Below are 23,883 nucleotides of genomic sequence, written 5' to 3'. Positions count from 1 at the left end.
ATTTTTAAATTTCCTATGCCTTTCTCATTTTACCCAAACGACCCTGCCACGTTGCCTTTCTCATTTTACCAAACTGCCCATGCCACCTAATCACCCTTTCCATGTCAGCCAGGTGTAATCTGGCGCAACGACATTGGGGGTGTTGAAAAATCATTTTCCTTTTATATAACCCATGCAAGGTCCATGAAGTTTTTCTTGACCAAGAGCTTGGTCCATGGTGATTTACACAACATTGGGTGAATATCACAACGATCATATGTGCCATATTTATATAAAAAGAAGAAGGTTGAATATTTTTTTGTGAAGTGTAACATGTGAAGTCTATTTATAAGCATTCTTCTCAACAAAATTACTCCTTCTCAAGTCTAGGTTCTTGTGCCTCCATCCTAGTTTTTTTTTAACCATCAAACTTTCAGTCATCAATCAAATAAAAGTAAAACAAGTGATACATTTTGCAAACTACCAAAACCCGTCATCCACACGCCCCTCACTTCTCTGACGAGTTTGGTCCATGCTTTTTACCGAATCCCACCACGGCGGTGACGAATCGGCGGTTGTATTGCATTCGCTTGTGAGCGCGTCCTCGTGGCTTCTTCTTCTTGTCTTGCTTGGCCACCCTAGGAGTTTTTCCTCACACTTTGTCTACACGCGCAAGATTTTTGTGAACCTTACCCATTTTGATGAATTGATGCTTCTCTCTCTGATACCTTCAACTGCAACGGCTACCAGTAAAATCCCCCTCCATCCTAGTTCATATATACTTGTTTCCAGTCTAAGTTTAGGCACACTCCTTTGTGTTTTATGTTGTTTTCGCACTGAAGTTGTTTTGTTTTGTTCTTTTTTATTTTTTTTGTTCTATTCAATTAAAAAAAAATGCATGTTATGCTTGTGCATTGGTGGTTTTAATATGCATTGGTGCTTTCTTTGTAGGTTGCGGTGTGTTTTACGTGTTATTAATAGCAGGTGGGGTTTAGGGATTCTAGTTGTTGGGTGCAGAGAATCAAATTATAACCTTTCATAATATTAGAGGCTTCCTAATGTTCTTCTTTTAGGTTATTCCTTAATTTTTTTTAGCTTTCAAGTTTGTTGGATTTGTTTAATCTGTACAAATAAAAGTTAAATTTGTGTTGTTTAACATGTATGGATGTAAAATGATCAAATGTTTAATTTAATTGTAATATTAAGGATCTGTTTATGTTATATTCAGTTTTTGTTAGTTAATATATGTCTTTAATATTATATTCACTTTTATGTTAGTTAATATATCTTTTTAATGTTATATTCAGTTTTGTGTTAGTCAATAGGACCTGATTGTGTATTTAAATAATTTGTGGTATGATTTTTTTTAATAAATATTTTGTTCCATTCGTATTTTTCCCTTTTCTAAGATTTTAATTAATTAAATTATTTATTAATGGTGTGACTTTGTTTGAACTGGATCAAAATAAAAGATAAAATGTGTAAAATTTGAGACTTTTGTAGTGTAAGTTATTTATTTTAAATAAATTATATGTACTTAAAAAAGTTACCTCCTTAAAAAATTAGCTCTAATAAAAAAATAGCTGTGGTCTAAAACAAATTCTCCACTATTGGGTCCAATATAAAACTAATAAAGAAATTATTAATTTATATAAAATTTTATTATACATTAACAAAGACTATATGTTTAATTATTTCTTATTTCAATTAATATTCAGTTTATATAATTTATATGAGAATATGATTCTAAATCTTACACTTTTATAGTAACAATAAAAATAATCAAATGGAAAATGTTTAAAAACTTATAATTTAAAAATGGAGAGATATTTTTACCTTTAGAAATGTGTTTATAAGAACTGTCATTCTTTTAAAGGGACGATAATTTTTTCAATAAATTAGTTACCTCTTCGAAAAGGTGATACTCTTAATTCACAAAAATAAAAGAAAAAAGTCTCTATCCACTTGAAATATTTATGTAAATCATGTTTATATGAATTTGATATACTAAATAAATCAAAAATAAATTTATTTTAATATATAAAAATAAAACAATTATATATTTTCTTTATTTGTGCAAAAATTCTACACAAGATATTTTTTAATGATTTTAATTAAATTTTAATTTAAATAATGTACTGCGTGTTTTTTTTTTCTTTATGATCTATTTTAAAAAATAATTAAAACAATTTTAAGGTATTTATTACGAGAAAAATAATTAATTACATTATATAATTTTTTTGGCTTGTAGAAAATACAATTTTGTTGTAATTAGTAAAAAAAATAATTTGTTATTTATTTTAATAAAAAAAATTAAATTACAATTTTTATATTTATTGTCTAATCCCTTACATAAATAGTAACCATAACCATAATACTAACATTATCCCTTATCCTAATAGTAGAAGCCTAACCCTAACTCTAAAATTGTGACTAGTATGGTAACTCAATAATGACTAATGTGTAAGATTTGTAATCTTACATATAACCATTTGAAAAAAAAAATTCTTACATGGTTGTGTATTATGGAGGTCAACATTATTGGGATGGATAATGACAACAATTCATGACGAGAATGAAATTTTTGATGAAACAATTGCAATTTATAACGATATTGCGAGTGCGAACATGAAATTAATTTCACAACTATAAGAGCAAATACAAAAGAACACAAAAGCTACATGATCCTTTGCATTGTTGATTTTGGATTACATTTGTTGTGTATGTTAAGTGATACAACAAACTCTATTACCGAGTTTGAACCACGAAAATAGTGACGCAGACAAAAGATGATGGAGTATTTGGTGCACACTGAACGTTCTCGTGACATTATTCGCATGGAACCACAAGCATTCATTCAATTATGTCAATGAATTAGGCAAACCAAACTTGTTAAGGATGCATATCGATCAACCATGGAAGAACAACTTGCTAAATTTCTCCACATTATTGGACATAAGGTCAAGAATCGAAGTGTTTCATTCTTTTTTCATCGGTCTGGAGAAACAGTTTCCCGTCACTTTCATAACATATTGAATGCGATTTTGCTATTGGAGAGAGAATTCTTAAATCAACCGGATGACAGTGTTGTGCAACCCCAAATCTTACACAACAACCGATTCTATTCGTATTTTAAGGTTCATTTATGACAAATTTCATTTATATTTATCGTAATTTTTTTCTTAATTGTTTTCTTAAATATCAATTTTTTTTTCATTAGGATTGTTTAGGTGCCATAAATGGCACTCATGTACGCGTGAAAGTCCACGTGGTGATGCACTGTGTTTTCGAGGAAGAAAAGATTTGCCAAATCAAAACGTTTTCGCAACGTGCGATTTTGACATGAAATTCACATACGTTCTAGTCAGGTGGGAAGGAACAGCCTCGGATTCAAGAATACTATAGGATGCATTGATACGAGAGGATCCTCTTATTGTTCTGGAAGGTCAGTTGAAGGTATTTCGGTCTGTATAACATTTTTTATTGAAGACGTTTCAAGACTAATTATGGTTTGCACAATGTTTGTAGGGAAATACTATCTTGGCGATGCAAGTTTTATGTTAAAAGGGCAAATATTAACACCTTATCGGGGGGTTAGATACCATTTGAAAGAGTACTCTCGAAGAGGTCCACAAAATGCTCGAGAGTTGTTTAATCATCGACATTCGTTGCTGCGAAATGTAATTGAAAGAACTTTCAGTGTTTTGAAAAAGCGTTACCCAATTATAGCTAGTGGGACCGACCCACATTACTCTTTGGACATTATGACAAATATAGTTTGTGCTTGTTGTATTATCCATAACTTTCTTCGCGTGGTGGACAATGATGATTCTTTCATTGAAGAAGTTGATCGTGACTTGCTAGAACAAGATTTACAAGTTTCAGCTGCTCAACCTAGTGAGGATGATTATAGGATAGGTTCACATATTAGAGACAATATAGCAAATGAAATGTGGCAACATTATGTAAACAATTAATTTTATGCAATAAATTGTATTTTGAATTTTTCTTACTCTATTTGGCCCTAATTTGATTACAATTTTTAGATAGATCGCGCTAAAAATGTTGTTGCAGTTTCATCAGGCAATTTGAGAGAGTTTACTAAGTGGATCGCGAATATGGACTTAGCACTTTTAAGTTCAATGGTGGAAGAGGCACGACGAGGTTCAAGAGTTGATGGTAGTTGAAACACACAGGGCGATAACAACATTGTTATGGCATTACACAAGGTTGGAATGCATACCATAACAAAAAATCATGTCAAATATCGTCAAAAAAGTTTGAAGAACAGGTGGAGGGAGGTGCACGATTTATTTTCTAGTCTTAGTGGTTTTGCATGGAACCAGAACAGTAACAAATTTGAGGCAGAGGACGAAGTCTGGGATAGCTTGATCCAGGTACCATAATTAATAATGTAGACAACATTTCTTTAAACCTTAAACAAAGGACTATTACTAATATTTTTATTGACATTTTATTGGTTACAGGCAAAGGCTTCTACTAGTAAATGGTGTGTCAATTCCATTCGCAATTATGACCTTATGGAGGAGTTGTGGTTGAATGACAGAGCCACCGGAAAGGGGAGGACACCTCGACAGGAAACCAGACATGGCCCAACGGAAAATATGTGTCAATCTAAGTGATAATAACATGGATTATACCAGAGTCGCCGGAGTTTGATGCTCCAGATGCTCCTGATGAGGATCTTTCCTGCTTACCTGAACCACATGTCGAATCAACTAATAGTCCAAGCAATACTCAATCTACGCCCTCTAAGGCAACGGGTGGGACCTCCTCATCAAAGGGATCAAAGAGAAAAGCACCCATGGTGGATGTCATTGAAAATCAATTTTCCATGTTAAACAATAACCTTGATGTTTTTGGGTCCTACATGAAGCATGGTAATGAAGTGGCCACTGATTTGGTTGAGATTGCTCGTATACAGGCGACCGCAACACAGGATGTAGCTGCAGACATTAGAAGACGCACCGACTATTATGGTGAGCATGTACACCATCAACGTCGCATAACATCCTACCAGTACTCTAAATCTGATATCTGGTCTTTGTTGGTTGACATGAGCATTAGTGATGAAAATATCTTAGACCAATGCTACGACTTCTTGTGTGAAAACCCAGCTAAGGTCAAGCAACTATTTGGATTACCTGCCAAACGAAGAATGACAAAGTTGTTTAATATGATGACTCGACGTAATTGAATGGTGTTTAAGTTATATTTTAAGGTTGCATTTCATTTTAGTCTGGTTGTGTTGTTTATTTGAGTCTTTAAATCATTGTGTTGTTTATCGAACTCTGTAGTTTTGATTATGTTGTTTATCGAACTCGGTTGTTTATCATTGTGTTGTTTTTCGAAGTCTGTTGTTTAATTGTGTTGTTTATCAAAGTCTTTAAGTCATTGTGTTGTTTATCGAATTATTTAAATGATTCACAATTTTCTTCTATTTACTCGTATTTAAATTTTATTAATTTGGTCTCTACGCTATAAAATTGTTCATAATAAGTTATAACTTTATAATCTATGGCATCTTCATCCACCAAGAGGCTGAAAATCCATAAGCATAAAACTCCAAGACATGATTTTCATTTTTCTTTTAATATATTTTTTCACGTATTTTTACATAATTTATTAATAAAAACTACACTTCATTATAAATATTAGTTATTAAATAAATGTAACTTACATAAATATTTAATAAAATTAAATAATAATAATTAATTATTGAACTATATCGGATTATACTATTAATACGTTTTTATCCTTATTTTTTATTATATTTTTTTATAAAATCCTTTTCTATGGTTAATTAAGTTATATTTTTGTTGCTGTAATATTTTTTAGATTGCTTTATTATGAGGTTTTTTAATATTAGAAAATAGTAATTTTCTATTTATATAAGAAGTGATTTATTTTTTAATTTTATAGTATATGTTTAATATTTAAAGAAATTATTTGAAGTTCTGTTTTTATTTAATTTGTTGTTGTGTTTATATTAATATATTTCTATGTATAGTTATTATGTTTATGAGTTATAATTTATTTGATTATAATTTTTTATGAAATTTTTTCTATTGTTAATTACGTTATATTTTTGTTGTTGTAGTATTTTTTATTTTTCATTACTACATGGTTTTTAATATTATTTTTTATTTATTTATTTATATAAGATCTTATTTATTTTCCAATTTTATAGCACATGTTTAATATTTTAAAGAAATTACTTGAAGTTCTGTTTTTATTTAATTTGTTGAATACATGTTTTTTTTTCTAGTTATAATTTTTATATTATACATATTTACATTTATCATATTTTTTTTTCTAATTATAATTTTTAAATCTATGAAATATGTGAAAGTTGTTCATTTTTAAACAAAAATAATTCATTTTATTATTAATTTTTTTAATAGGCAAGGGTAAATATGTAAAGTAACATTTTACACCTTTAAAAAAATTAAAATTCCCTCACAACCATCATATCACTTACAAACTCTCATAAACTTTCCTCACACATCCACCCTAACATACCCCAATTCGAACACCCTCACATTCTTCACAGTTTCCTCTCACATCGTCATACATTCACTCCCTCAAATCCCTACACATCCCCTCCCCAATCCAAACAGGCCCTTAAGGTGGGAGCTTGAAGGAAGTCGTAGAGAAAAACAGTAGCTTCTGGAAAGACTTAGCACTATAGCGTGAAGTGGTTGTTGCGGGAGTTGGCGCTCTGTTTCTGACTAATTACCATCTATGCCTTTAGGATGTATATTTTTCATGTATCTTGCTTAGTATGCATTTATTGTATTTCAGACATGGTGGGGAAGGTCTGTAGTAAATGCGAGTATATGTAATGCTAATAAACATAAGTTTTGGAGCAAAGGTAGTGGTAATACCTTTCACAGAAGCCCACAATGTACATTTAGCTAGGCATGAGTTGGTTGTCTTGGGCTTGTAGATATTATAAAGGTACAATAGCTAGTTGGAAAACTATACCTCTAATTTTTTGTATCATCTTTTGAAAGCCAGTAGTTCTCTAGTGTATGGGTCAAAGTCCTATCTTCAAGCTTTGTAGATGTTATTTTAATGGAAACTCACTGTTTTGAGGGATTTGGTGCAACATCTTTGTTGTAAGGTGATGGAGATCAAGGTAGAGAGGATTTCACTAATGGAGGAAGAGGCCATCCACCCAAGCATTTAAAGTTCTTCCTTATAGTCTTCTAAAAAATTAAAGAAGAATTAAATAAGGAGAGGACCAAGCCTAAAGCCAACAAGAAGACTACAAGCATTCAAGAATGGGCTCCAACTAATATCTCTTTGTATAGTTTCTTTTATATAAATTTGTAAATAATATAGAATAGATTTAGGATGTGCTAAAGAGGGAAACCTTAAAGACACCTCCATTGTATAGCACTTTAGGCGCTAGTTTTAGGAAAACTTTAGAAAGTTGTCTCTTCACACTCCTTTAGGTGCTAGAATATAAGGAGTTAGAAGGTCACCTTTTAAAAACTTCTCTTATACTTTGTGACCATCCCTCTCTATTATAAAAGGGGTGCTTAGGTCTTTAAAATAAGAAGATTGATTATAAAAGGGGTGCTTGTGTTTTGGTGAGTTCTTGAATGTTAAGAACATTGATCCAATTCTTAAAAAGTGCCTAATCATATTCCAACTCTTGTTGAATCCATAACATGTTCATATCATATCTCCATCATGTTATGTTTTGAGGGATTTGGTGCAACATCTTTGTTCTAAGGGGTGTTGAGGCTATGTGTATTAACTATTTATACAAGGGTTAGGTATCCCTTAAATACCCCTATTTATTCTATTCTTTTTTATCGATAAAAAATGTTTAGAGAGGTTTTCCTAACGTTATAATTTTGATACAAATAATGAAATTTTCAAAGGTAATCACAATGGAAAAGAGAAAGGATGACAAGGAACCACCAAAATGAGAATGGACTATATGACAAAAATTACAAGTATAATGTTTAGTATGAAACAATCCCAATCAAAAGTTAGGGCGTGAAATGAGTCGCACTGAAGGCCCAAATAAGTGTACATTAGCATGAGCTAAAAACATAATATTGTTAGAATATATGACCTTAAACGAGAGGGGGGTGAATTGTTTAAGAGAGGTTTTTGAAATCTTTTTAAGGTTTAACAAAATTCTTTGATTGAATCCAGAACCGAAATCAGGTTAGCTAAGATCAAGATCAATAAAACAACAAAGCAACAAAAAAAAAACAATCGGTTGTTTATACCAGTAAAGCTAAAAACATAATGTAAATGGGTTTAAGGGTAAGAGAAAGATACACCAACAATTTATACTAGTTCACTCTTAAACCAAGAGCTACATTCAGTCCCCAGAAAGTCACTGGGTAATCCACTAAGTAAATCAAACCAAATTACAACACACAATCCACCAAAGCAGTGACCTTGAACCCTTCAAGAAACACACTCACTTTGGCAATCCACACACCAAGAGTATTGATCTTGATCCCCTCAAGAGCACACAACACTCCTTGGCAACACAACACCATAAATATAGAAGGTTGAGAAGAGATTACACTTGTTTACAGAATAATCTAAAATCAATACAAAGGCAATCCTATTCCACTCTCTTAGAAAACCCAAAGCTTTGATGTGAATGTTCAAATCTTAAATCAACTCTTTCACAACTGAAAAACTCAAATATGTTTCTCTTATTTGTTTGAAAACATAAACAAACTATTTATATTTTCCAAAGATTGGTCAAAGCATTTAATGAAGGTGCGTATTCAGTTGGAAATCATTTAAAGCACATTCAACCACCAAAACATAATTCTATTAGGATTTTCAAAGAAACAATCGGTTGAAACCACGAAACAATCGATTGTTTGGTTTGGCAGTTGAGTCAACCAAACTTAAACAGTTTTCAACCTTTTCAAAAACTCCTAAGAGTAAAACAACCGGTTGATTCGACAAAACTACAGGTTTTTTTCACTTAGTTTGAAAAATACTTTATTTAAAAGAGATTTAAAACACATTAGCTTTAGATTCAACAAAGGAGTGGATTACATATAAAACTACCCAGATCCCTCTCAAAACACAGCAACAACACAATCTTGCATCAAGCACAAAGGATTTGGATTCTTCAAAGCACTTGATCACTCTTGATCAACAAATATAACAACTGATAAACCAATAGAGAATAGTGTATTAGAAGCTGGTGAGCATGAATGGGTGTTTAGAGAAGACCTTATGATGTAAAGTGGAGATGGTGAGTTAGGGCACAAGTGAGAAGAAGAGGAGGATGACACAGAGCTAGAGCATCCACATGATGATCAGATTAAAGGCAACAATGGATAATCAAGAAATAGAGAAGAACAAAGAACAAACATTATATCAAGAAAAGTGGATGGACATCACCTAGAGAAAAATGCAAGATGCAGAAGGGAGTCGAGATTGAGGATGAGTTAAGCGACAACTTACAAAAAGACCAAATCTGCTTATAAAGGAAAAAAAAAATATGCACCTTGAATCCTTGAGAAAACAAAGATAATTCTAGTTAAGGGAATCAAGTACGAAGGTAGAAGGTAATTGAGCAATTAAACACACAATAAGAAGCCAAGCCCAAAAAAGAAAGAAAATGAGGTTAGTTTTCTATATATTTAGTAAATTTATATCTGATAGTGTTGTTAATAATTGTAATAGATTGTTTTAGTTAAAAAAAAATGAAAGATACAATATTCATCAAAGGTATAGTTAAAGATTTTTTTTAAAATATTGAGAGATACAATAGGCCTTGAATTTAAGCAAAAAAATATTGAAATTCCCACCTATAACACCTGAAGATAATATGACCTTGAGATGCTACATCACAAAGATAAAAAATTAAGCAATGTGACAACGTGAGAGCGAAAATTCATGGCCCTAATTGATGGAGGACCATTTGAAAAGACACATATTAGACCTTTAACTAGGGCCAATGCTAGAAGAATGGAAGAAGAAGAAGAAGTTCAAAAAACTCTATTTTTATGGAGAATTATTTTTTAACTTTTCTTCCAAATTTCCTAGTCTTATAAAATTGTAAAGATATTTGGGCTTGTATTTGAGCCTTATTTGGGCTTATTTTTGGGCCATGTATTGGGCCAATTAGAATAGGAAGTAGAGAGTCTAGTTAGGGTTACAATTTGGCCTTTTTCAGCCCATTTGCAACCCTAGAGCGTTTAGGGTTTTTGGAGAGGATTCTAAGGAGGTATGGAGGGCACCTACGTAGCAAGGGAAATGTGAAGGGCCAGCTGGACAACCAACATGGGAAGCATGATTGCCACATGGCTGCACCTCAATGGAGAGAAATCCTCTCCACTCACAAGCCATCACTTGTCACTCCATGAAAGGAGAACATTTACTTCAATTATAAAGTGTCATTTGTCAAGATATGAGTGGAAAGTATTTTCAGATTTAGGCTATAAACAAAAGTGCTCAACACATGTATTTTCAAGCTTTGATTGACTAATGAATTGCTGCACAAATTCAGCCTCAATTGTCTCCTAGCTCCCTCCTAGTTAACATTTTTGTGAGTGTTCTAGCAATGATTCTCTTAGAATTTTGCCTCACATCTTCGAAGCATATTGTCCCTATTTCATTTCACCTTCTTCCATGGTTCAACTTCATCCTTAGAAGTCACAAATTTTCCCCACCTTTTGTAACAAAGAACTAAACCAAAAGAAACAACGCAAATAAAGCTAGAATTACATCACTAATGGTTTCAATTTTTGTTTCATTAAGAATTATTGTGAGATAAAAGTTATTATCCAAAGTTTTCATAAATATATTGAAGAGTTTTCTTCCTAAGACCATAAATTGCTCCCAATCAGCCTTAGCTAAGAGTAAATGATTGTTGGACATTGTATTAGTTGGTAATGAAGTGGTGGAAAAGGTTAGATGCAAAAAGAAGAAAAGTATAATAGTCAAGGTGGATTATGAAATTTTTTATGACTAGGTTAGATAATATTTTATACGTTCCATGAACAATAGATTATGTTTATGTGGATGAAGGGATAACCCAGTTCATGAATTCATGCCAACAAAAGCCAATGATATGGTGATCCATTGGCCTCATATTTTGTCTTATTAGCGGCAAAAATTCTATTTGAGATTGTAGGGAAAATTGTTAGGAAACATATACTAGAAGGAGTGAAACTAGAAAAAAAAAAGATTGTGATTAATATGTTATAGTTTGTTAATGACACATTGTTTATGTGTAACACAGATCTAAAATGTTCAAGTAATAAAAAACATATTTAGATGTTTTGAACTTGTGTGAGGTCTTAGAGTAAATTTAGATAGAAGTAAAATTGGAGGTTTAGGTATAAAGGAGGATGAACTAGAGAGGTTTAGGTATAAAGGAGGATGAACTAGAGAGGTTTTTAAAGATCCTAAATTGTAGCCTAATTAAAGTCTCATTCAATTACTCAGGAATGTTTGTGGGGGAAATTTAAGAAAACAAAACTTTTGGCAATATGTTGTGAAGAAATTGATAAGGTGGAAAGGTGAGATTTTGTCTTCAATGGGTTGATTATGCCTAATAAATTTTTTATTATGTACTATATGTCCTTGTTTAAAAGCCTCGCATGTGTATGCTTTGCAATTAGGAAAGTATAAAGAAACTTATTGTGAGGTTAGGAGTCTAAAGGTAGGAAAATAACTTGTATTAAATACAAAAATCTATGTAAACCAAGAAAAGACGGAGTGTTAAATATTTAAGATATAAATTTAATTCATACAACTTTATTGGACAAGAGGAAGTGGAGACTAAAAATGGAAATATAGGACTTATGAAAGAATATTTTAGAATAATAATATGGATCATGGAGAAGTTTGAATGAGAAAATTAGTATTCAGCATAAGTCGTAATGGTATTGAGATTTGCGTGAAGTATGCGGGGAAGAAGAAGAAGAAAGAAATTGGTTTGATGAGAATGTCGCTTGGAAAATGGGATCAAGAATTAGGACAAAATTTTAGGAGGATAGATTGGTAGGAGAAATATCACTCATGTGTAGATTTCCTACATTATATGTAAATACAAATATGAAGGAATAAATAATTGGGAAGCTAGGGAGATGGAAGGACAATAGTTGGGAGTGGAGTATATGAATTGGAGGAGAGACTAGTTTGAGTGAGAAAGATATCAAGTATCAGCATTCAAAAGATGTAACATGAAATTTATTACTTAGGGAAATGGAGGATGTATAGGTGTGGAGAGATTATGAGGCAGAATCATACATAGTTAAATTGACATATACAAAGCTGTAGAATACTTATAGAGTGAAAGATAATGATATGTACAATCTATTTTAAAAAGTGAAGGTCCTTTCATCCACACATCATTTTGCACTTAAACAGAGTCGCAAGGGGAAACCCAATAAGTATAAGAATAATGATTGAAAATTATCTATGTGCAATGTGCGAAGAGAATGAGGAAAATCTCAATCATTTATTTCTTTATTGTAGGATAGTTGTTGAGTGCAGAACAGGTCTAATAGGTGTACAAGGGTAAGCACGATATATCATAGCCAAGTTGTGGCCCATTTTCAACATTGTTGTCTGATGGAACTTAATGTTAAAGGGGATATGGTCTGGAGGGATTTGTGGATAGATGTTATTTGAAATTTATGAAATTAAAGGAATATGGTTGTATTTAGGAATGAAATGATTGATGCAAAATAAGTGTTTTGTATGACCGAAATGGAAGTGTGGGCTTATATGAGATGTGTTCTCAAAAACGATATTCTCGTATTATGATTGTCACCTATGCCAAAATAAAGTGCATAAGATCATTAAAGTAATAATCAAAGAGAGAGAAGAGCTATGTAAAGGGTGAGGAACAAGAGAAAATATTAAGAAATAAGATGTATGTTACAAGCATAATTAAGAATGCAATATTGATATTCTACCAAGCCTGATGAATCAGATCATTCCTAGAAAAAAAATGGGATTAAGTATGGTTATTATGTCAGGACTACATGTTTTATTTTGTAGTAGATTATGTTGTTAAGTATCTCTTAAATATAACTATGTTGTAGATATATTCGTTGACTGAAATTGAAGTAGTTTTAGACAGATACTAAAGGCTACCAACATGAGATAACCTAATCTCACAAGACAAGCAATGGTATAATAGTTGGCAGGGTGTGAAGCTTATAGGGAGCATATGCTTGATAATTATTATTAGAATTGTAGGTCTTAAACAAGAGGGGGGCTGAATTGTTTATGAAAGATTTTCGAAAGTTTTGAAGGTAGATTAAAATCCAATGAGAAATCAATGAAGGAGAAATCAGTTCAACCAAAGACAAATATATTTTTAATATGATTCCAAAAAATCAACCAGTTGTTTTTGCGAAACAATCGGTTGTTTTTATCAGCTGTTATTAAAAACCAAAGCAGAACAGATTTAAATGAGATAAGGGATAGAAAGATCAACACAAAAAGTTTTATATTGGTTCACTCTTTACCAAGAGCTACATCCAACCCTCAAAAATCTCTCAGAAATCCACTAAGCAATCAAACACCTTGATTACACAACACACACCAAAGTGGTGATCTTAACCCTTCAAGAACACACACCACCTTTGACAAACAACACTCGTAGATCACAGAACATCCTTTGGATATGCACAACAACAATTCTTATAGAAATACAATAGTCAAGAGAGAAAATGAATGACAACACCTTGATGGAGCAAAAAGAAGAGGATTTTACTAATGGAGGAAGAGGCCATCCACCCAAACATTTAAAGTTCTTCCTTCTAGTCTTCTAAAAAATTAAAGAAGAATTAAATAAAGAGAGGATCAAGCCCAAAGCCAACAAGAAGACTACAAGCATTTAAGAATGGGCTCCAATTAATATCTTTCTTTGTAATTTCTTTTGAATAAATTTGTAAAACATATAGGAGTAGTGTTCAGGAAGGTACTAAGAGGGAAACCAAAAAGACACCTTTTTTGTAAGTACCTTAGGCGTTATTTTTTAGGAAGAAACTAGAAAGGTATCTCTTCACACTCCTTTAGGCGCTAAAATAGGAAGAGTTAGAAGGTCACCTTTCAAAGCTTCTCTTGTAAGCTTCTCTTGTACTTGTGACCGATCTTCCTCATTATAAAAGGGAGGCTTAGGTCTTTGAAATAATAAGATTGATTTTGAGAGTAAAGAACCTCTACCAAATTGGTGAGTGAGTGAGAGAGACTTGTGTCTTCTTCTCTTCAAGTCTTATCTTGAGTGAATTCTTGGGCTCTCAAGTGGCGGCAACAACACTCATCTTGAAGCCAACCATCCTTCAAGTGGCGTGCACATTCTAAGAGCTTCATACACATAAATCCATTTTCCCCTTCACTTTCCAAATTACCCATTTTTGTTCTACTTGTTTGTTTTCACTTTCAATAAGTGCAATCTCTTCCTTATGATGTCCTCTTTCATTTGCTGCACTTATATTCAATTTTAATCGGTGCAAATTGGTTGTTCTTGTTGTTTTGGTCACGACCTCCATGGGTATAAATGTTATATGTTGTGTTCTTGAGTTTCTATCCATGGGTTTGTTGTTCAAAATGGGTTTCTATGTGAGTTTGGCTTGGTTCTTGTGATTTGGTGAGTTCTTGAATGTTTAAGAACATTGATCCAATTCTTAAAAAGTGTATAATCATATTCCAACTCTTGTTGAATCCATAACATGTTCATATCATATCCCTATCATGTTATTGGAATCACATCACACCTGGTACAATTACGTATTGAACAGAAAGAATACAATGCAATCCTATTCCACTCTTCGAAAGAATCCAAATCTTGAAGCAATCTTGGAAAAAATGATTTGAAAGAGATAATCTGAATCATTAACAACCAGAGCGTAAAACATATTATTTAAACTCCAACTAGTTGTTAAAAACATTTAATGCAATGGCCAAATCAGTTTTAAAACAATTAAAACAGATTAAACCACTTTAACAAAATTCTATTAAGAATTTTCAAAAATCAACCGATTGAAAACACAAAATAATCAGTTGAATTGACTTGACAACAAGGTCAACCAATTTCAAGTCTTTTCAAAAACATTACGTGTAAAACAACCAGTTGAAACGACAATTCAACAGGTTGATTTTTCACTTTCTTTATAAAAATATATTTTTTCAAAAGAACTTGAATCAAGCAACCTTGGATCATAACTATGAGTGGAATAACAAATTCAAACTACACAAAACACACATTCAAGCAACAACAGAGTCTTCAAGCAATCCACTTAGATTTAGAGACATCAAACCCTATATTCAACAATTATCTTAGTATGATTTGAGTTATGAAAATAAGGTAATGAGGTTCAATGTTGAGGAAGTATAGAATTTGCACTAGTATTTATGTTTATTATGAAGTATTTATGAGTGTGAGTAAATTGGTAGTGGAGTAATATTCCAATGAATGGATACAAATTGAATGTAACAGAGGCTAAAGTTAGACTACTATAGTTATATGAGCCAACTGTAAAACAACTTGTTTAGTATGATATTACAATGAGCGAGACCATATTTAGGAATGATGGGATATATGATATGAAAATGTATCACAAGCTACATTTGTCACTAGTATTTCATATAGTGAGAGAGGTAAGTAAAAATTCCACTATATTCTTTACAATTTATATCCATCTATGGCATAACCAAGTTTTTTCTTGCATGGGCAAAAAAAGTGGTTATATGTGGGGATTATACATTGTCATGACTGAAACTTTGCTTGAAAAGTAATGTGGTATAATGTTAAGCATTGGTATTAATTGTTGTTTGGTAGTGGAGAGTCCAAAGCAAGTTGTAGGAAAGAAAATCATGGGAAGGTGGATAGTGTGAGTTCTATGATTTTTGTCATGCAGGTGGGGAAGGATAACTCAAATGCAATGAAAGGAGAGAAGACCATGTTGCACAAAAAACGTATGGAAAAGGAACCTAAGATACAAATCTTAGAGTGTGTATCATTTACACATTCATTTCTATGTTATGCATAATGATTTGAGAGAAGAAATTGAAGTGAGAAGGAAAGTGTATTTATTGTGATTTTAAGTCAAAGAGGTAAAGTGAGGAGGAGGGTGTTATGCTTCTAGATTCTAAGTCTAACTTTGATGAGCTCCAATGGATCATCTAAATTCGTAAAACCTTGGAAGAGGAGCTTGATAAAGATGGTGAATTTCATGTATCTACATTTGGCCCTTACCATCATGACATTCAAAACTATATAAGATGTAGAGACACAAACTTGCTACGACGAAAAGATTTAAAAGCAATTATAAAGCCTCAAGTTATGCAATAGAAACTTGATAGCTTGATACTCCTTTTTTTTTAATAATATATAACTTACAAACTTCTAAATTATTATTTTATTATAATATTCTATTTATTTTTATTTTTATTATTATAATAGAATATTTTATTATAAAAAGTAATTGTCAAAAGTCTATGTGCATAAAAAAGATAGTTTCAAACAAAACTTTTCATATGCAATATGTTAAAGGGTAAAATTTTTGTAATATATCCTAGATAGAGTTATGTATTTGAAGGAGTTTGGTTGAGCATTATTAGTATAAGAACTTGACTTAGTTATGTAATATGTTGGCAAAATTCTATGTAATTTTTGTAAATATTTATATATGTTCAAAGTAGACTTGTCCATAAAAAAATGAGATATAGTTTCAACCATTTTTACACATGATAGACATATCACTTCACTTGGTTTAGTCTAAATTCCTTTTAGCCATAGGTATAATATTTTGTATTATTCTCCACTCCAAAAAACGTATCTTTGGTTTCATTTTGACCTTTTGGATACTTCTAATGTCATTATGCAAACCTTCATGATTTAAGTGATAATTGTCCAAATACTTCCCTTGTTAACTCAAGTTGTCATTATTCTATCTCCTAATAGAAACTTGTTCAAAACTTTTTATCATCATTTTCACTATAATTCTCTCTCATTCAAATCACTCTTCCTCTAACTTAAAATTTCATATCCAATACCTCTATTCTCCTACTTCTTTTATACTACCATTCTGTTATTCTAAATTGCATATTAACTTAGGAAACTTATTACTTAGGTTGTCATCCTACATTATTCATCGTACCAAAATTTAATCATTTTTTTTTCTTTCTCTTCTCATGTAAAACTACTTCAACTTTTTCATTCCTCCATATACTTATGTACCTTTCCACCTTATTGAAGACATTTCAATCACTCTCCCACTTTCTACTCGTATCCATACAACATGCTTAGAGTATAATATTTGACATCATTTCATTTCTCTTATTGGTGAAACAATTTTCATTGCCATTCTAAAAAAAATATTAAAAATGTCACGATCATTAACACTTAATATTCCATAACTCTTTAGTTTACACATTATTTCTTAACTCACCTAAAATACTTTTTCTTCACTTGCCTCACATAAGAAATTTTTCTATAACTTTAACAATATATCAATCACCGCATATTTTTAAAAAGAAAATAATGATAAAAAAAATACTATGTTATAAGACAAACCCTTATAGCAAATCACAACACTTTCATTTTTCATTTTGGTTAGCTTCCTTACAATCTTATAGTAGAAAACTTATATTCTTCTCGAGTTTGAACCAATGAACATATATATGTAAATGTGAATGACAATAGTTTACAATTGTATATCTTTAAATTGTTCCATTGTCAACACCTATTAAATTTTTTTTAAATAAATTGATTTTAAACTTTACACTAGTTCAAAATTTAAAAAATCTTTGTATTATATGCATTCTTCTGAGTTGTCACATCATAATATCATCGCACAAGTTTAACAATCACCTCATTGGTTTCAATTGTAAAACTTATACAATTTGCTTGTTGTCTATGAAAAGTAATAAAAAAAATTTCAAAATTATTTATAAAATTATTAATTTACTCCTCCCATAATTTAATTTGAATTATATATATATATATATATATATATATATATAATTTTAAACTTCAACGAATAGATATTTGAGAGCATACTTAAAACATGATTAACATGTAATTCTGGCGTTCTAAATACTTTGTTCTACGTCTTACTTTCTCTTCAAAATGGCATGGCCGTCACATTCTTTGAATATAGCAATTCATGGATTCTTAGCACACAACCTTAATCCTTTAAGTCCTTGTCATGACAGTTGGCTTTGACAATAAGTTTGTTCTAACTTCTTTTCCTATTTATGTTATTTATTTGACATATTGCAATTCATACGCATTTATTCTTATTTATTTATTGTAGGTTTTAGTATGAGATAATGCATACATAATTTGATTTTTATTTAAAAATGGTTGTGTTGAAAATAAGTAAATATTTCAATAAAAAGTTAGTAATGTATGTATTTCATCAACTAGGGCGAATGAACCAGTAACCTCCAATACAAACAATTTTGTTAATAATAAACTCTGATATAATTAATCGGTAGTAATTAGGCAAATGGAGGAAAAGATACACGATTCTCGTTCATAGAGGAAAAGATATGCTAAACCTATTGTGCCAAAGTGCAACCATTCACACAATAAGGAGACCCGCCCCGGCCCAACACTCGCTAGTCCAAAGCGCAATATTATTTCCACATCTGACCAGTCCAACCCAGCTCAATACCACAGTTTCTCACTGTGCTTCAGGCAAGCCCAACAATGTGCAGTGTGACCGGAAAATTTCCAGTGCCAAAAAACATCTTCGCAGGTACCATATCGATCTGCTAGTTTAGTCTCAGAATCCACTGAACTAGATCCATAACGAGGAACCTATCTTCATGCCTCCCAAATCAAAATAAGATTTAGAAGAAATCCTCCAAACCATTTTAGACAAACTAACCCACCTCGAAACCCAAATCCAACAAACCCATGACCATCACGAAACCCGTTATAATACCTTACACCACACTCTAGAATCTCGTTAAAAAGATTGGACTCCAAACAAGAGGTCGTCACTCACACCCTCCATAACATCTTAACATCTATATCACCCACGTTAGTTTTCCCAAATGAAACAAATAGCTCTTCTACCCCATTCTCTGTTCCAAACATACCCCCTGTCTCACCCTCACCCCTAAATTCTCATACTGCCTCATCCATCTTTACCACAACAATATTTGTTGTCCCCCCCTCACTGCTCCACCTCCGATGGTTCCTACCCTACCCCGTCCCCCAAAAATCCAATTATCTTTCTTTGATGGGTCTGATCCGCTCGATTGGCTTTTTCAGGACGACCAGTTTTTCCAATTTTACAATATTACTTGGGAGTCTCGCTTACACATGACAACTTTCTATATGCACGAAGATGCTCTTAGTTGATTTAAATGGATGTACCAAAATCATCAACTAAGTGACTGACTCTCATTCAGTCGTGCCTTAGAGCTTTGATTTGGTCCCTCAACTTACGCCAACCATCAAGCATAATTGTTCAAACTCTGCCAGAATAGCACAGTCACTAAGTACAAAAAAATCTTTTGAAAACTATGCAATCGAGTCTTGGGCCTCACACCCAAGATGATCCTCAATTGTTTCATTTCTGGTTTGGTCCCAAAAATAAAAAGAGAGATAATTATTCTTCAACCTACCTCAATCACCCAAGCCATGGGCCTTGCGAAACTCTTGGAATCTAAAATCCATGATTTAAGGAAGTATAACTGCAACCCTATAATTCCACAAACATCCCCACATCTATTACCACCACCACGTCCTCCTTTCCAACCTCAGACAACAACCACCACACCCACTTATCTACCTATAACAAAACTTTCATCCACCCAGTTACAAGAACATCGAGCAATCGACTTATGTTACAATTGTGACGATTTTTTTTTCCTAGTCACAAATGTCTCAACAAACGTTTCTTATTGCTACTCAATGAAGAACCTACACCAGAAGCCCACCCAGAAACCTTCTCTACCTTAGATACTATCTTTGACACTGAGGAACCTAATCCAGTACACCTATCTCTCCATACCTTATTTGGAACCCCCTCGGCCCACACCTTCAAACTTCAGGGGTTTATTCAGCATACACTCGTTACCATTTTAATAGACACAGGGAGCTCACATAATATCCTCCAACCTCGCCTAGCTCATCACCTCAACCTTTGCACCCTTCCAATTAAACCATTTTCCATCATGGTTGGAAACGGCAAGAAAATTCATTGCATGCATCCCAAGCCTACAATTACTGTTTCTATACAAAACCATTGTTTTTCCATCTCACTTTACTTCATTCCAATTGAAGATGCAGATGTAGTCCTAAGAATGGACTGGTTGCGCTACCTCGGACCCCTACAAGTAGATTTCTCTACACCACAACTCTTTTTTCCATCATTAGAGCACCCTCATAACCCTAGTTGGAACCAACAAACTCTTGGACACACACGCTTTCGTCACCAATATTTGTCACCTCCTACATACCAAAGCCATAACATCACTTCATTTGCTCACCTTTCAACCGGATCCCTTACCATGCTCCAACCCTTCCCCACCAGATATACACCCCGAGATTCAAAACCTACTCCACACATACCATTCATTTTTCTCACCTCCTCACGGTTTACCTCCCCATTGCCCCCAGAACCATCACATTCCTTTGATCCCAAACTCCACCCACATAAATATCAAACCTTACCACTATCCCCACACCCATAAACACATTATGACTTCTCTCATTCAAGAAATGTTGTATGTGGGCATCATACGCCCAAGTACTAGCCCCTTTTCCTCCGCAATCATACTCATAAAAAAAAGGAGAGATGAATCATAGAGATTTTATGTGGATTACAGGGCCTTAAATGTTATCACGATGAAGGATAGATTTCTTGTCCCCACGATTGAGGAACTCTTAGATGAATTAACTCTAAGATTGACCTAAGATCTGGCTATCACCAAATACGTGTACACCCCACAGATTTCCACAAGACAACTTTTCGGACCTTTGATGGTCATTATGAGTTTTTAGTTATGCCATTTGGCTTATCTAATGCTCCGTCTACCTTTCAAGCTGCAAGAATGACCTCCTTCAACCATACCTAAGACGTTTTGTACTAGTTTTCTTTAATGACATCTTAATCTACAATACATCCATGACAGACCACATTCAACATCTCAACATTGTTCTCCAATTACTTCAGACTCATAAGTTTTTTATTAAAGAATCAAAGTTAAATTTTTCAGCCCCTACAATTACCTAATTGGGCATATCATTCAACGGGGAACGGTTTCCCCGGATCCAGAAAAGATTCAAGCTATTCTACAGTAGCTCGAGCCCAAATCATTCACTACGGTGCGTGCGTTTTTGGGCATTATGGGGTTTTACCGGAAGTTCATCCGCGGTTATGCCACTCTTGCCTCTCCACTCACGAATTTACTAAAATTGAAAGTTTTTACATGGAATCACAATGCCAACACATCCTTCTTACAGATCAAAAATATCCTAACTACACCCTCTATCTTGCACCTCCCTGATTTCACCATCCCTTTTGTAGTGGAAACGGATGCTTCGTTTTATATCAAGCAAGGCACCCTATTGCCTTCTTCAATAAGAAGCTCTGTCCAGGAAACAAAGCAGTTCAGTTTATGTTAAAGAGATGCTAGACATTAATGAATCTGTTAAGAAATGGAGACACTATCTCATTGGCAATCACTTTCAAATTATCACATACCAACAAAGTTTAAGGGGATTACTTATCAGCGTTTGGCATACGTCGAAGCAACAAAAATGAGCTTCACGACTTATTGGGTATAGTTTTGATATCCTTTATTAGCATGGACGTCACAACCAAGCTGCTGATTTCCTCTCCAAGCCACCGTCCTCATTTTTCTTAGCCATCTCCACCCCAGTACCAGAGATCATCACAAAATTAAAAAAGTATTATCAGACAACAACTGGACAACAAGAAAAAAACAAATTGATAGGTATTTCCAACTCAAATTTCAATTTTCACAATGACTTACTGTACCACGGCCAGAGACTCTACGTTCCATCAACAACCAATCTTCGCCCACCCATTCTTCACGAGTTTCATGCAACCCCATTCGTAGGGTATTTCAGTCTCAAAGCCAATCTAGCTCATTTAGCTGCCTCTTTCTATTGGCCAAGTATGTACAAGGACACAAAAACTTTCATCATAGAGTGCCTTCCCTCCCAACAGAATAAACCCATTAACAAAAAACCCTTAGAATTATTACAACCCAACCCCCCCCCCTCCTCTCAACCAAAATCTGGGATGAACTAACAACTGATTTTATCACTCACTTACCATCATCTTTCGACCATACAATTATTTGGGTGGTCTATGACCGACTTTCAAAATCTGCTCATTTCATAGCCCTCTCCACATCCTTCACCACCTCCCAACTAGCCAACCGTTTCCCTGTGGAGCTCTGCAGATTGCATGGCATTCCAAAATCCATAATCTCAGATCGAGACCCGCTCTTCCTCAGTAACTTCTTGGAGGAGCTTTTTCACCTACAAGGAACAAAACTGAAGTTTAGTACGACTTATCACCCTCAAACCGAAGGTCAAACCGAGGTTATTAATAGATGTTTGGAGATATACCTTCATTGTTTCACCAATGACAATCTGCGATGTTGGTACAAATACTTGCACCCCGCCAAGTTTTGGTACAATTCTTCTTACCATTCGGCCATCAAAACAACCCCGTTCCAAGCGCTCTATGAAAGACCACCACCATCCATCCTAGATTATGTATCCGACACTGCATCGGAACCCAATCTGGACACCACCCTCCAAAAGCGAACACAAATTTTGCGCCAGTTGAAGACTAATTTGGCGTTGTCACAACAACGCATGGCCAAGACAGCGAACACCGGACGACGTCATCACGTCTTCACAATCAGCAATTGGGTACTCCTCCGTCGACAGGCTTACCGCCAAACATCCCTCATCGGCTCCCCTCACCACTAGCTTACCCGAAAATTCTATGGCCCATACCTTATTACCAAAAGCATTACTGAAGTGGCTTATGAACTAGCTCTCCCACCAAATTCTAAGGTTCACCCAGTATTTAACATATCTCTCCTCAAACCATATCATGGACCAAAGCCCCCTCTACCCTACCACCCTCACAACTAGGAAAGAAGCTCGCACCTTTCGCACTCTTCCAAAACAACCCACAACATAACTCTAAGTGAGACTTCACTTCCACCAATAAACTCACCTAACATTGCACTAGAGTCACCTACAAAAACCACATGTCATCAACAACTCACATTGAACCCCTTCACCTACCACCCACCTCTACTTCACGTGATCATTTACTTCCCCAACTACCCTCACCTAACCATTTACTTCCACAATTAAATTCACCTAACCCGCTACCCAATGTATGAGAGCTTGCCACACCACCTCCATCAATGACCCATACTGCGCCACATCACCCACACTCTGCAACACCTTCACGTGACTCTGCGCAGCATTTAATACAAGTAGTTGGCAAACACCCACTACCAACGTTCCAAAACCCTTTCGATTCCAAACAATTACCTTTGGGCTTCCCATCCCATTCCGCAACCCACTCTCAATCCCCCTTGCCAACACCACACTCCCACAACTTGACCCAAAATTCCACACCAAACCCAACACACATTCCCACTCCAAATTTATTCACACCACAAAAATTACTTTGGCCTACCAACCTTCACCCACATCAAATGGTACAACACTTTTCCCCCAAAAATTTCCCCACCATAAATCCAACATGCCCAATCTTTTTCCCCACAAACCCCAATATCATTTTTCAATCATAACCCAACAATAACCACACCACCTTGTTTTACCTTCCACACCCCTAGCCCCTATCTGACTACTTCATCCATCCAAAACCTTCAGGACAA

The 23,883-nt window shown here is 33.8% G+C and overlaps 1 long non-coding RNA gene and 1 pseudogene across 1 annotated transcript; both read right to left on the bottom strand.

Annotated features, from left to right (window-relative positions):
* Nucleotides 1-478: 478 nt before the first annotated feature.
* On the bottom strand, nucleotides 479-676 carry LOC137816143 (small ribosomal subunit protein eS30z/eS30y/eS30x-like; annotated as a pseudogene).
* Nucleotides 677-20,068: 19,392 nt separating this feature from the next.
* LOC137813912 (uncharacterized) lies at nucleotides 20,069-23,028 on the bottom strand. The gene is made up of 5 exons (XR_011081539.1): nucleotides 22,586-23,028; nucleotides 22,287-22,495; nucleotides 21,982-22,114; nucleotides 21,712-21,856; nucleotides 20,069-21,575 (listed from the first exon to the last, which is right to left on the bottom strand). It is a non-coding gene; the product is annotated as an uncharacterized lncRNA (long non-coding RNA).
* Between the last annotated feature and the right edge of the window lie 855 nt (nucleotides 23,029-23,883).

Source organism: Phaseolus vulgaris, chromosome 1 (assembly GCF_000499845.2).
Source record: "Phaseolus vulgaris cultivar G19833 chromosome 1, P. vulgaris v2.0, whole genome shotgun sequence".
Taxonomy (NCBI): Eukaryota; Viridiplantae; Streptophyta; class Magnoliopsida; order Fabales; family Fabaceae; genus Phaseolus; species Phaseolus vulgaris.
Note: the sequence above shows the minus strand (reverse complement) of the source record. Positions and strands in the feature narration are given on the sequence as shown.